The following is a 10,789-nucleotide window of genomic DNA, read 5'->3' as shown; positions in this document are numbered from 1 at the left end:
CAATTCAGCAAAATTCATGAGATTCATTCATACTCATTCATATATGCATTCCTTAAATCATTTGCATGAATTTGGCTAGAATTAACATGTTCCTTGATATCATCATGCATGGAAACAAAACTCATAAAAGGACTTGTTTATTTAGAGAAAATGAGTGAATTTAAGCTAAAACTAACTAAACTAACTAACTAATAAGCAAATATGCACTTGCATCACAACACCAAACTTAAAGTATTGCTTGTCCTCAAGCAAAATATAAAGGACTTTGTCACAAGATTTAAGATGTAAGACTTGAATGTTCTTCCAGAGAGTAATTTCTCATTGAGCATGTCATCCTCACTTGTGTGGTCATTAATTTATTGTAATTGAACACAACTATTCAACTTTTTCAATTAAAATGCTTGCTTCACTACTAAATTGGTTAACTTCACTAGACTTCTTTCATACCTTAGCACATGATCCTTGAACCAATTTTTTTTGCTTATTTCTTTTTTCTCTTTTTTTTTTTTTTCAATTAAGCTCGAAATCTTGTCTTAAGGCGGCTCTTTAGCATAAGCTTTCAATCAACAATCCCAAACCAGTTGGTTCAAGTTGTTAAGTGTTGAGACACTCTTAAAGATTTACTCACTCAAGCCTCTTTCCTTAACACATTCAGTCACAGGCATATAACATTGAAATTTTTGTTTGGATAGTGGTGTCCAGCACCTCTTTGGGTTGCTAAATGTTCTGTTATAGAGCTACTCTTGATTGTGGGTTTTCAATCGATAATCCCGAGTTAGTTAACTCAAGTTACCGGGTGATGAAGCACCCCTCGGATTTACTAGCCCAAGTATATCTCTTAACATCAATCACCACAGACACATATCCAAATTTTGTCATTGATGCCTAGCCTTTCATTCTTTGTACTCTATTTTCTTTATTGTCAAGGTTATTTGTGCTTTTACTGTTAAAGTCTTTGTGATCCTTAACCAAACTAGTCTTGTATAGCAAGCATTCTTTTGAGTTCATTGAACCTTGATTCTTTCACAATAAATATACTAGCACTTTTCCTATGGGACAACATGATCCTTTTTAAACTAGATTTCTCTCTGTTCTTGCTCAAACTACATCTTTTATTCCAATGACAAGTAAAAGTATTAAAGACAAGCAACCATTCCAAATCTGTGAGTGGTGATGCATGGAATGGGCAACATAAAAGACAATGCTTCAAAAGAAAATGCATCCTAGAAGGTATACCATATTTCAGACATACATCTTCTTTATTTAATAAACATAAAGAAAACATAGGAACTTCACCACCTTTAGTCTTCATGTCCCTTTTCCTTTGCTTGATTCTCCTTGTTTCCTTTGCCTTTTGGATCTTCTTTCTTTTGCTTCTCCTTTCTCCTTGTTGTTGTGTTGCTGCATCTCCTTTTGGATCTTCTTTCTTTTTGCTCCTCCTTTCTCCTTGTTGTTGTGTCGTTGCATTCCCCTTTGGATCTTCTTTTTGCCAAATTCCTGAGCTTATCATTGTCTCCTGTAGCCTCTGTTGATTGAATCTCACCCTTGCTAGTTCTTGCTGTTCAAATATCTTCCGAGCCTCATTAAAACATTTGATTTGTGGGTTGATCAATGGGGGTGTGGAGCAGAGGTAACTAAGCTTTTCTTGGGTGCATATGTCATAGTCAAGTCTGTCCTTGTGCCTGGCTTCCTTGAACATTCTGTTTTCATTGAAATCTCTGTAGAGTGTTTCATGTCTAGCATCCAACCTATGGAGAAGTTCTCTTTGCTGAGCTTGCTCTATCCTTAGTTGAGCTTGTTCTTGTATCACTTTCTCCATGGCTTTTTCATGTTCCATAGCTGAATTGTTGATGGCTTCTTGCATCTTGGCATATTGTTCTTGTTGCTCATGGCTTGTGTGTGGCGTTGGCAACTTGGTTCTAGAGTTGGCAACGCCAACCTTGCTTCCAGGGCCAAGTTTGCTTGCTTGTGGCTTGTGTGTGGCGTTGGCAACTTGGTTCTAGAGTTGGCAACGCCAACCTTGCTTCCAGGGCCAAGTTTGCTTGCTTGTGGCTTGTGTGTGGCGTTGGCAACGCCAATCCTAAGTTGGCAACGCCAACTTCTTGCCTTGGTTGCCTCCAGGGTTGCCAATCTTGCTTGGTGTGATTGTGTGTGGCGTTGGCAACGCCAATCCTAAGTTGGCAACGCCAACTTCTTGCCTTGGTTGCCTCCAGGGTTGCCAATCTTGCCTTGTGTTGTGGAGTTGGCAACTCCAATCCCAAGTTGGCAACGTGGATTCCAAGTTGGCAACGCCAACTTCTTGCCCAGCTTGCATCCTTCTTGCTTCCATGCTTCCTTGTTTCATCACCTATCATCAACAAAGGAAATAGCTTCAAAGTCTTACCAATTCATGCACCAATTCCATGAGATTCATTCATACTCATTCATATATGCATTCCTTAAAACATTTGCATGAATTTGGCTAGAATTAACATGTTCCTTGATATCATCATGCATGGAAACAAAACTCATAAAAGGACTTGTTTATTTAGAGAAAATGAGTGAAATTAAGCTAAAACTAACTAAACTAACTAACTAATAATGCAAATATGCATTTGCATCACAACCCCAAACTTATAATTGATGTTTGGGGACCTAGTAAATCTCTGCACTGAAAGAAATGGTTGGAACACTAAGTGTTGCACAATTATCTCTCTTTTTCTCAGAGGGAGAGTTGGGGTGAGGCATCTTGAACAAGATGTGATCCTCCCCTAGTTGTAGAATCAGTTCTCCCTTAGCTACATCAATGATAGCATTGGCAGTGGCTAGGAAAGGTCTTCCAAAGATGATGGATTCATTATCATCTTCTCTAGTATTTAAGATTCTGAAATTTGTAGGGATGTAAATGTCTTCAACCTTTACTAATACATCCTCTACTAAGCCATATGCTTTCTTTATTGATTTGTCTGCCATTTCTAGTGAGTTATTTGTGATGCTAGGGCATCTTGGCTAGTTTCACAAGCCATTTTGTGTATGTTTTAGGATAGTTTCATGCATTTTCTTAGGCAATAAGCAAGTATTTGGTTGATTATACATTCATATCTTGATTCAATCAAACATTGTGAATTCTAAACATTTTGATGAGAATAATGCAAGGATTGAATGATGCAATGAATGATACATTATCTTATTGTTAGAGCAAGGCTTTGATGCAAATTGTTTGATTGATTTCAGGAAGAAGAAGTAGATAAGACTCATATTAGTGGCCACGTTAGTGCCACTAACGTGGGCACTAACGTAGGCAAGAGGAAGAGAAGAGCCGTTAGTGGCAACGTTGGTGCCACTAACATACGCGAAGGAAGGCTCAGGGAAGAATGAGCCAAGTTAATGGGCACATTAGTCCCACTAACGTGAGCTATTAACATGAAAGAGAGGCAACTTCGGATGTTAATGGTGAATTTAACACCACTAACGTGATCGAAGAGGAGCTCAAGGGAAGAAAGAGCCACGTTAGTGCCACTAATGTGAGCCATTAATATGGAAGAAGGGAGCCTTGTGACGTTAGTAAGGGTGTTAATGTCACTAACATCTTCGATGGGCTAAAGCAAGGCAAGGAAGCCCACGGTAGTGGCCACGTTAATGCCACTAACATGGGCATTAATGTGGAAGAAAGGGCAAGGCCTGGCATTAGTGGTGACGTTGATGTCACTAACGCCAGTAATGGTGGAGAATGAGTGGTGTTAGTGGCCAGGTTAGTGCCATTAATGCCACCATTAACGTGGGCTTCTAAGGGATTTTGGGACGTTAGTGACCAAGTTGGTGTCACTAACGTCTTCGAGCTAGGATTTGCACATGACATTAATCACACTAATATCCTAACTAATGTGACTACTGCCTCACTCAAACTCTTCCAGCAAACTGAGCAAAGCCCAAGGAGTTTGATAACTACCTCAACTAAGGCCAAGGGCCCACATCAAGATGCTTGCAGACTGGTGCGCGAAATTGTGAACAATACTTTTTCACAACTCTCATAATCCCCGGTCATGAACCCCAAAAACTTGGTAGCTCAATACCATGGCATTACACAACTTTGCACAACTAACCAGCAAGTGCACTGGGTCGTCCAAGTAATAAACCTTATGCGAGTAAGGGTCGATCCCACGGAGATTGTTAGTATGAAGCAAGCTATGGTCATCTTGTAAATCTTAGTCAGGCAAACTCAAATGGATATGGTGATGAACGAAATAAACATAAAGATAAAGATAGAGGTACTTATGTAATTCATTGGTAGGAACTTCAGATAAGCGCATGAAGATGCCTTCCCTTCCGTCTCTCTGCTTTCCTAATGTCTTCATCCAATCCTTCTTACTCCTTTCCACGGCAAGCTTATGTAGGGTTTCACCGTTGTCAGTGGCTACCTCCCATCCTCTCAGTGATTACGTCGCCTATGCTCTGTCACAGCATGGATAATCATCTGTCGGTTCTCGGTCAGGCCGGAATAGAATCCATCAATTCTTTTGCGTCTGTCACTAATGCCCCGCCTGCTAGGAGTTTGAAGCACGTCACAGTCATTCAATCATTGAATCCTACTCAGAATACCACAGACAAGGTTAGACCTTCCGGATTCTCTTGAATGCCGCCATCAGTTCTAGCCTATACCACGAAGACTCTGATCTCACGGAATGGTTGGCTCGGTTGTCAGGCGAGCACTCGGTTGTCAGGCGATCAACCATGCATCGTGCAATCAGGAATCCAAGAGATATTCACCCAATCGAAGGTAGAACAGAGGTGGTTGTCAGTCACATGTTCATAGGTGAGAATGATGATGAGTGTCACGGATCATCACATTCATCAAGTTGAAGAACAAGTGATATCTTAGAACAAGAACAAGCGGAATTGAATGGAAGAACAATAGTAATTGCATTAATACTCGAGGTACAGCAGAGCTCCACACCTTAATCTATGGTGTGTAGAAACTCCACCGTTGAAAATACATAAGTACAGGGTTTAGGCATGGCCGAATGGCCAGCCTCCCAATGATCTAAGATAGCATCAAAACAAAGGTAGCTACCCAGATGTGATCTAAGAACTAGACGTCCAAAGATGAAAATAAAATAGTAAAAGGTCTTACTTATAGAAAACTAGTAGCCTAGGGTGTACAGAGATGAGTAAAAGACATAAAAATCCACTTCCGGGCCCACTTGGTGTGTGCTTGGGCTGAGCAATGAAGCATTTTCGTGTAGAGACTCTTCTTGGAGTTAAACGCCAGCTTTAGTGCCAGTTTGGGCGTTTAACTCCCATTTGGGTGCCAGTTCCGGCGTTTAACGCTGGAAATCTTGAAGGTGACTTTGAACGCCGGTTTGGGCCATCAAATCTTGGGCAAAGTATGGACTATCATATATTGCTGGAAAGCCCAGGATGTCTACTTTCCAACGCCGTTGAGAGCGCGCCAATTGGGCTTCTGTAGCTCCAGAAAAATCCACTTCGAGTGCAGGGAGGTCAGAATCCAACAGCATCTGCAGTCCTTTTTAGTCTCTGAATCAGATTTTTGCTCAGGTCCTTCAATTTCAGCCAGAAAACACCTGAAATCACAGAAAAACACACAAACTCATAGTAAAGTCCAGAAAAGTGAATTTTAACTAAAAACTAATAAAAATATACTAAAAACAAACTAGATCATACCAAAAACATACTAAAAACAATGCCAAAAAGCGTACAAATTATCCGCTCATCACAACACCAAACTTAAATTGTTGCTTGTCCTCAAGCAACTGAAAATCAAATAAGATAAAAAGAAGAGAATATGCAATGATTTCCAAAAACATCTATGAAGATTAGTATTAATTAGGCTTTTAGCTTTTTGCCTCTGAATAGTTTTGGCATCTCACTCTATCCTTTGAAATTCAGAATGATTGGCTTCTTTAGGAACTTAGAATCCAGATAGTGTTATTGATTCTCCTAGTAGAGTATGATGATTCTTGAACATAGCTATTTATTGAGTCTTGGCCGTGGCCCAAAGCACTCTGTCTTCCAGTATTACCACCGGATACATACATGCCACAGACACATAATTGGGTGAACCTTTTCAGATTGTGACTCAGCTTTGCTAAAGTCCCCAACTAGAGGTGTCCAGGGTTCTTAAGCACACTCTTATTGCCTTGGATCACAACTTTATTTTTCTTTCTTTTCTCTCTCTTTTTTTTCGTTTTCTTTTTTTTTTTTGAATAGAAATGCTTTTTCTTGCTTCAAGAATCATTGTAATGATTTTTCAGATCTTCAGTAACATGTCTCCTTTTTCATCATTCTTTCAAGAGCCAACATTCATGAACCACAAATTCAAGATACATATGCACTGTTTAAGCATACATTCAGAAAACAAAAACATTGCCACCACATCAAATTAATTAAACTGTTATAAAATTCAAAATTCATGCAATTCTTTCCTTTTCAATTTAAGCACGTTTTTATTCAAGAAAGGTGATGGATTCATAGGACATTCAAAACGTTAAGGCATAGATACTAAGATACTAATGATCACAAGACACAAACATGGACAAACATAAGCATAAAATTCGAAAAACAGAAGAATAAAGAACAAGGAAATCAAAGAACGGGTCCACCTTAGTGATGGCGGCTCTTTCTTCCTCTTGAAGATCCTATGGAGTGCTTGAGCTCCTCAATGTCTCTTCCTTGTCTTTGTTGCTCCTCTCTCATGAGTCTTTGATCTTCTCTAATCTCATGGAGGATGATGGAGTGTTCTTGATGCTCCACCCTTTTCTTAGTGATGGGCTTGTCCTCATCAATGGGGATGTCTCCCTCTATGTCAACTCCAACTGAATAACAGAGGTGACAAATGAGATGAGGGAAGGCTAACCTTGCTAAGGTAGAGGACTTGTCTGCCACCTTATAGAGTTCTTGGGCTATAACCTCATGAACTTCTATTTCTTCTCCAATCATGATGCTATGGATCATGATAGCCCGGTCTAATGTAACTTCGGACCGGTTGCTAGTGGGAATGATTGAGCGTTGGATGAACTCCAACCATCCTCTAGCCACGGGTTTGAGGTCATGCCTTCTCAATTGAACCGGCTTTCCTCTTGAATCTCTCTTCCATTGGGCGCCCTCTTCACATATGACTGTGAGGACTTGGTCCAACCTTTGATCAAAGTTGACCCTTCTAGTGTAAGGATGTTCATCTCCTTGCATCATAGGCAAGTTGAACGCCACCCTCACACTTTCCGGACTAAAATCCAAGTATTTCCCCCGAACCATAGTAAGATAATTCTTTGGATTCGGGTTCACACTTTGGTCATGGTTCTTGGTGATCCATGCATTGGCATAGAACTCTTGAACCATCAAGATTCCAACTTGTTGAATGGGGTTGGTAAGAACTTCCCAACCTCTTCTTTGGATCTCATGTCGGATCTCCGGATATTCACTCTTTTTGAGTGAAAAAGGGACCTCGGGGATCACCTTCTTCAAGGCCACAACCTCATAGAAGTGGTCTTGATGCACCCTTGAGATGAATCTTTCTATCTCCCATGACTCAGAGGTGGAAGCTTTTGCCTTCCCTTTCCTCTTTCTAGAGGTTTCTCCGGCCTTGGATGCCATATATGGTTATGGAAAAACAAAAAGCAATGCTTTTACCACACCAAACTTAAAATGTTTGCTCGTCCTCGAGCAAAAGAAGAAAGAAGAGAGTAGAAGAAGAAGAAGTGAGGGGAAAGGGAATGGCTTTAATTTTCGGCCAAGAAGGGGAGAAGTGGTGTGTATGTTGTGTGAAAATGAAGGAGTGAAGGAGGGTTTATATAGGAGAGGGGGAGGGGAGGGTTCGGCCATTTGAGGGTGGGTTTGGGAGGGAAAGTGGTTTGAATTTGAATGGTGAGGTAGGTGGGATTTTATGAAAGATGGATCTGAGTGGTGAAGAGAAAGATGGGATTTGATAGGTGAAGGGTTTTTGGGAAGAGGTGTTGAGGTGATTGGTGAATGGGTGAAGAAGAGAGAGAGAGTGGTAGGGTAGGTGGGGATCCTGTGGGGTCCACAGATCCTGAGGTGTCAAGAAAAAGTCATCCCTGCACCAAATGGCAAAAAAAATCACATTTTTAGCCATTTCTGGCATTAAACGCCGGACTGGTGCCCATTTCTGGCGTTTAACGCCAGCTTCTTGCCCCTTTCTGGCGTTTAACGCCAGTCTGGTGCCCCTTTCTGGCGTTAAACGCCCAGAATGGTGCCAGACTGGGCGTTAAACGCCCAACAGCTAACCTCACTGGCGTTTAAATGCCAGTGGGTGCGTCCTCCAGGGTGTGCTGTTTTTCTTCCTGTTTTTCATTCTGTTTTTGCTTTTTTCATTGATTTTGTGACTTCTCATGATCATCAACCTACAAAAAAAAGAAAAAATAACAAAATAAAATAGATAAAATATAACATTGGGTTGCCTCCCAACAAGCGCTTCTTTAATGTCAGTAGCTTGACAGAGGACTCTCATGGAGCCTCACAGATACTCAGCGCCATGTTGGAACCTCCCAACACCAAACTTAGAGTTTGAATGTGGGGGTTCAACACCAAACTTAGAGTTTGGTTGTGGCCTCCCAACACCAAACTTAGAGTTTGACTGTGGGGGCTCTGGTTGGCTCTGTTTTGAGAGAAGCTCTTCATGCTTCCTCTCCATGATGACAGAGGGATATCCTTGAGCCTTAAACACCAAGGATTCTTCATTCACTTGAATGATCAACTCTCCTCTATCAACATCAATCACAGCCTTTGCTGTGGCTAGGACGGGTCTGCCAAGGATGATGGATTCATCCATGCACTTTCCGGTCTCTAGGACTATGAAATCAGTAGGGATGTAATGGTCTTCAACTTTAACCAGAACATCTTCTACAAGTCCATGGGCTTGTTTTCTTGAATTGTCTGCCATCTCTAGTGAGATTTTTGCAGCTTGCATCTCAGAGATCCCTAACTTCTCCATTACAGAGAGAGGCATGAGGTTTACACTTGACCCTAAGTCACACAAGGCCTTCTTGAAGGTCATGGTGCCTATGGTACAAGGTATTGAAAACTTCCCAGGATCCTGTCTCTTTTGAGGCAGTTTCTGCTTAGACAAGTCATCCAGTTCCTTGGTGAGCAAAGGAGGTTCATCCTCCCAAGTCTCATTTCCAAATAACTTGTCATTTAGCTTCATGATTGCTCCAAGGTATTTAGCAACTTGCTCCTCAGTGACATACTCATCCTCTTCAGAGGAAGAATACTCATCAGAGCTCATGAATGGCAGAAGTAAGTCCAATGGAATCTCTATGGTCTGATACGTAAAAATGAGATTTCACGTATAACCGGCAAGTATACCGGGTCGTATCAAGTAATAAAACTCACAAAGAGTGAGGTCGATCCCACGGAGATTGGTAGATTAAGCAACTTTAGTTAAATGGTAGATTTAGTCAAGCAAACATAGTTTTGATTTCATGAGCATTTTGATTTTTGAACATAATTGCAAGAATTTAAATGGCAAAGGATGTAAAGAACTAGAAGAGAGAAATAAAGTGAAAGTAAATAACGGAAACTTAAAATGCAAGAAACTTAAATGACATAAAAGTTAAATTGCAAGGAATTAAAGGTTGCAGAAATTTAAAGAACATAAGAGTAAATAGCAAGAACTAAAGGAACAGAATGTAGATAACAAGAATAGTAAATTGACAGAATGTAGAAGGGAATTGGGTTATGGGTAGTCAAACAACTAGAAGCAAAAGAAATAAGAATTAATGGTGGAGCGGATCATTAGGGATCAGAGATGCAAGTTTTCATGAATTGATGTTAGTCAAGTCCTTCTCAATCATGGGTATAGATCCATGGCAAATGGGTAATTGAATCCCAATCTCTTGGTGATTCAATTTCTCTCAACATAACCAATTGCCACTCTCGTGATCTAGTTGTTCATGAGAAGAGATGAAGCTCAATTCTAATCCAGCCACACAACTCCCATAATCTCAACCAAGGAAAGTTACATCTCACATACCAACCAAGGTGTATTGATTAAGGAAATCATGAAAGGATGAACTCTAAACTGAATTATGTGGCTCATTCCTCAAATTCACCACATAATTCATATAGATTAACCCCTCTCTCGATGGTGGTTGAATCTTTGAAGAACAAGAGTTCCCTCTTTAGATTAACCACTAGAATTGAGGAGGAAAAGATGAGTTCATCAATACATTCAAACAAGCAGAGCTCTTCCCCCTAATGAAAGTGGGGTTTAGTGAGTCATAGCTCCAATTTCAATAACAATTGCCATAAACCAAAATTAAACTAAGTGTAAAGAAAGATGAAGAAGAATAAGGAAATGCTTAAAGCTTCAAAGTGAAGAAGAAAAGTTCCAAGAAGAACCAAAATAGCTCTCCGGGTATCCTCCCGGAAGTGCTAGAGAGTTCTCAAAATAAAAGTGCTAAGAGTCTAAAAAGTCTAAGTGTCAAAAAGTCCCCTCAAAGTACAAACTCAATCTCTATTTATATTAGTCCCAAAACTCTTTCAAAGATCTTTAATTGGGTTAGCAATATGGGCTTCCTCTTTGTTGAATTCTTGGCTCAATTGGAAGAAGTGTTGCTAGACTTGGAAAGGAAGAGTTCATTCATCATGCTTCTGGCCCAATGGCTTGGCGTTTTTGTCAATAACGCTAGCCTTAATGCACGTTGGCAACGTGCATCACATTTTCCTGGGAGTGAACTTTCAGACTTGGGCGTTGCTAGCCCAAGTTGTTGCTAACAACTTGCTCTTCCTCTACTTTCATGCTAAATGTAGCCCAGAATTTGGGTGTCAATCC

Source organism: Arachis hypogaea, chromosome 5 (assembly GCF_003086295.3).
Source record: "Arachis hypogaea cultivar Tifrunner chromosome 5, arahy.Tifrunner.gnm2.J5K5, whole genome shotgun sequence".
Taxonomy (NCBI): Eukaryota; Viridiplantae; Streptophyta; class Magnoliopsida; order Fabales; family Fabaceae; genus Arachis; species Arachis hypogaea.
The sequence above is the reverse complement of the archived record's forward strand: the minus strand, read 5'-3'. Positions refer to the sequence as shown.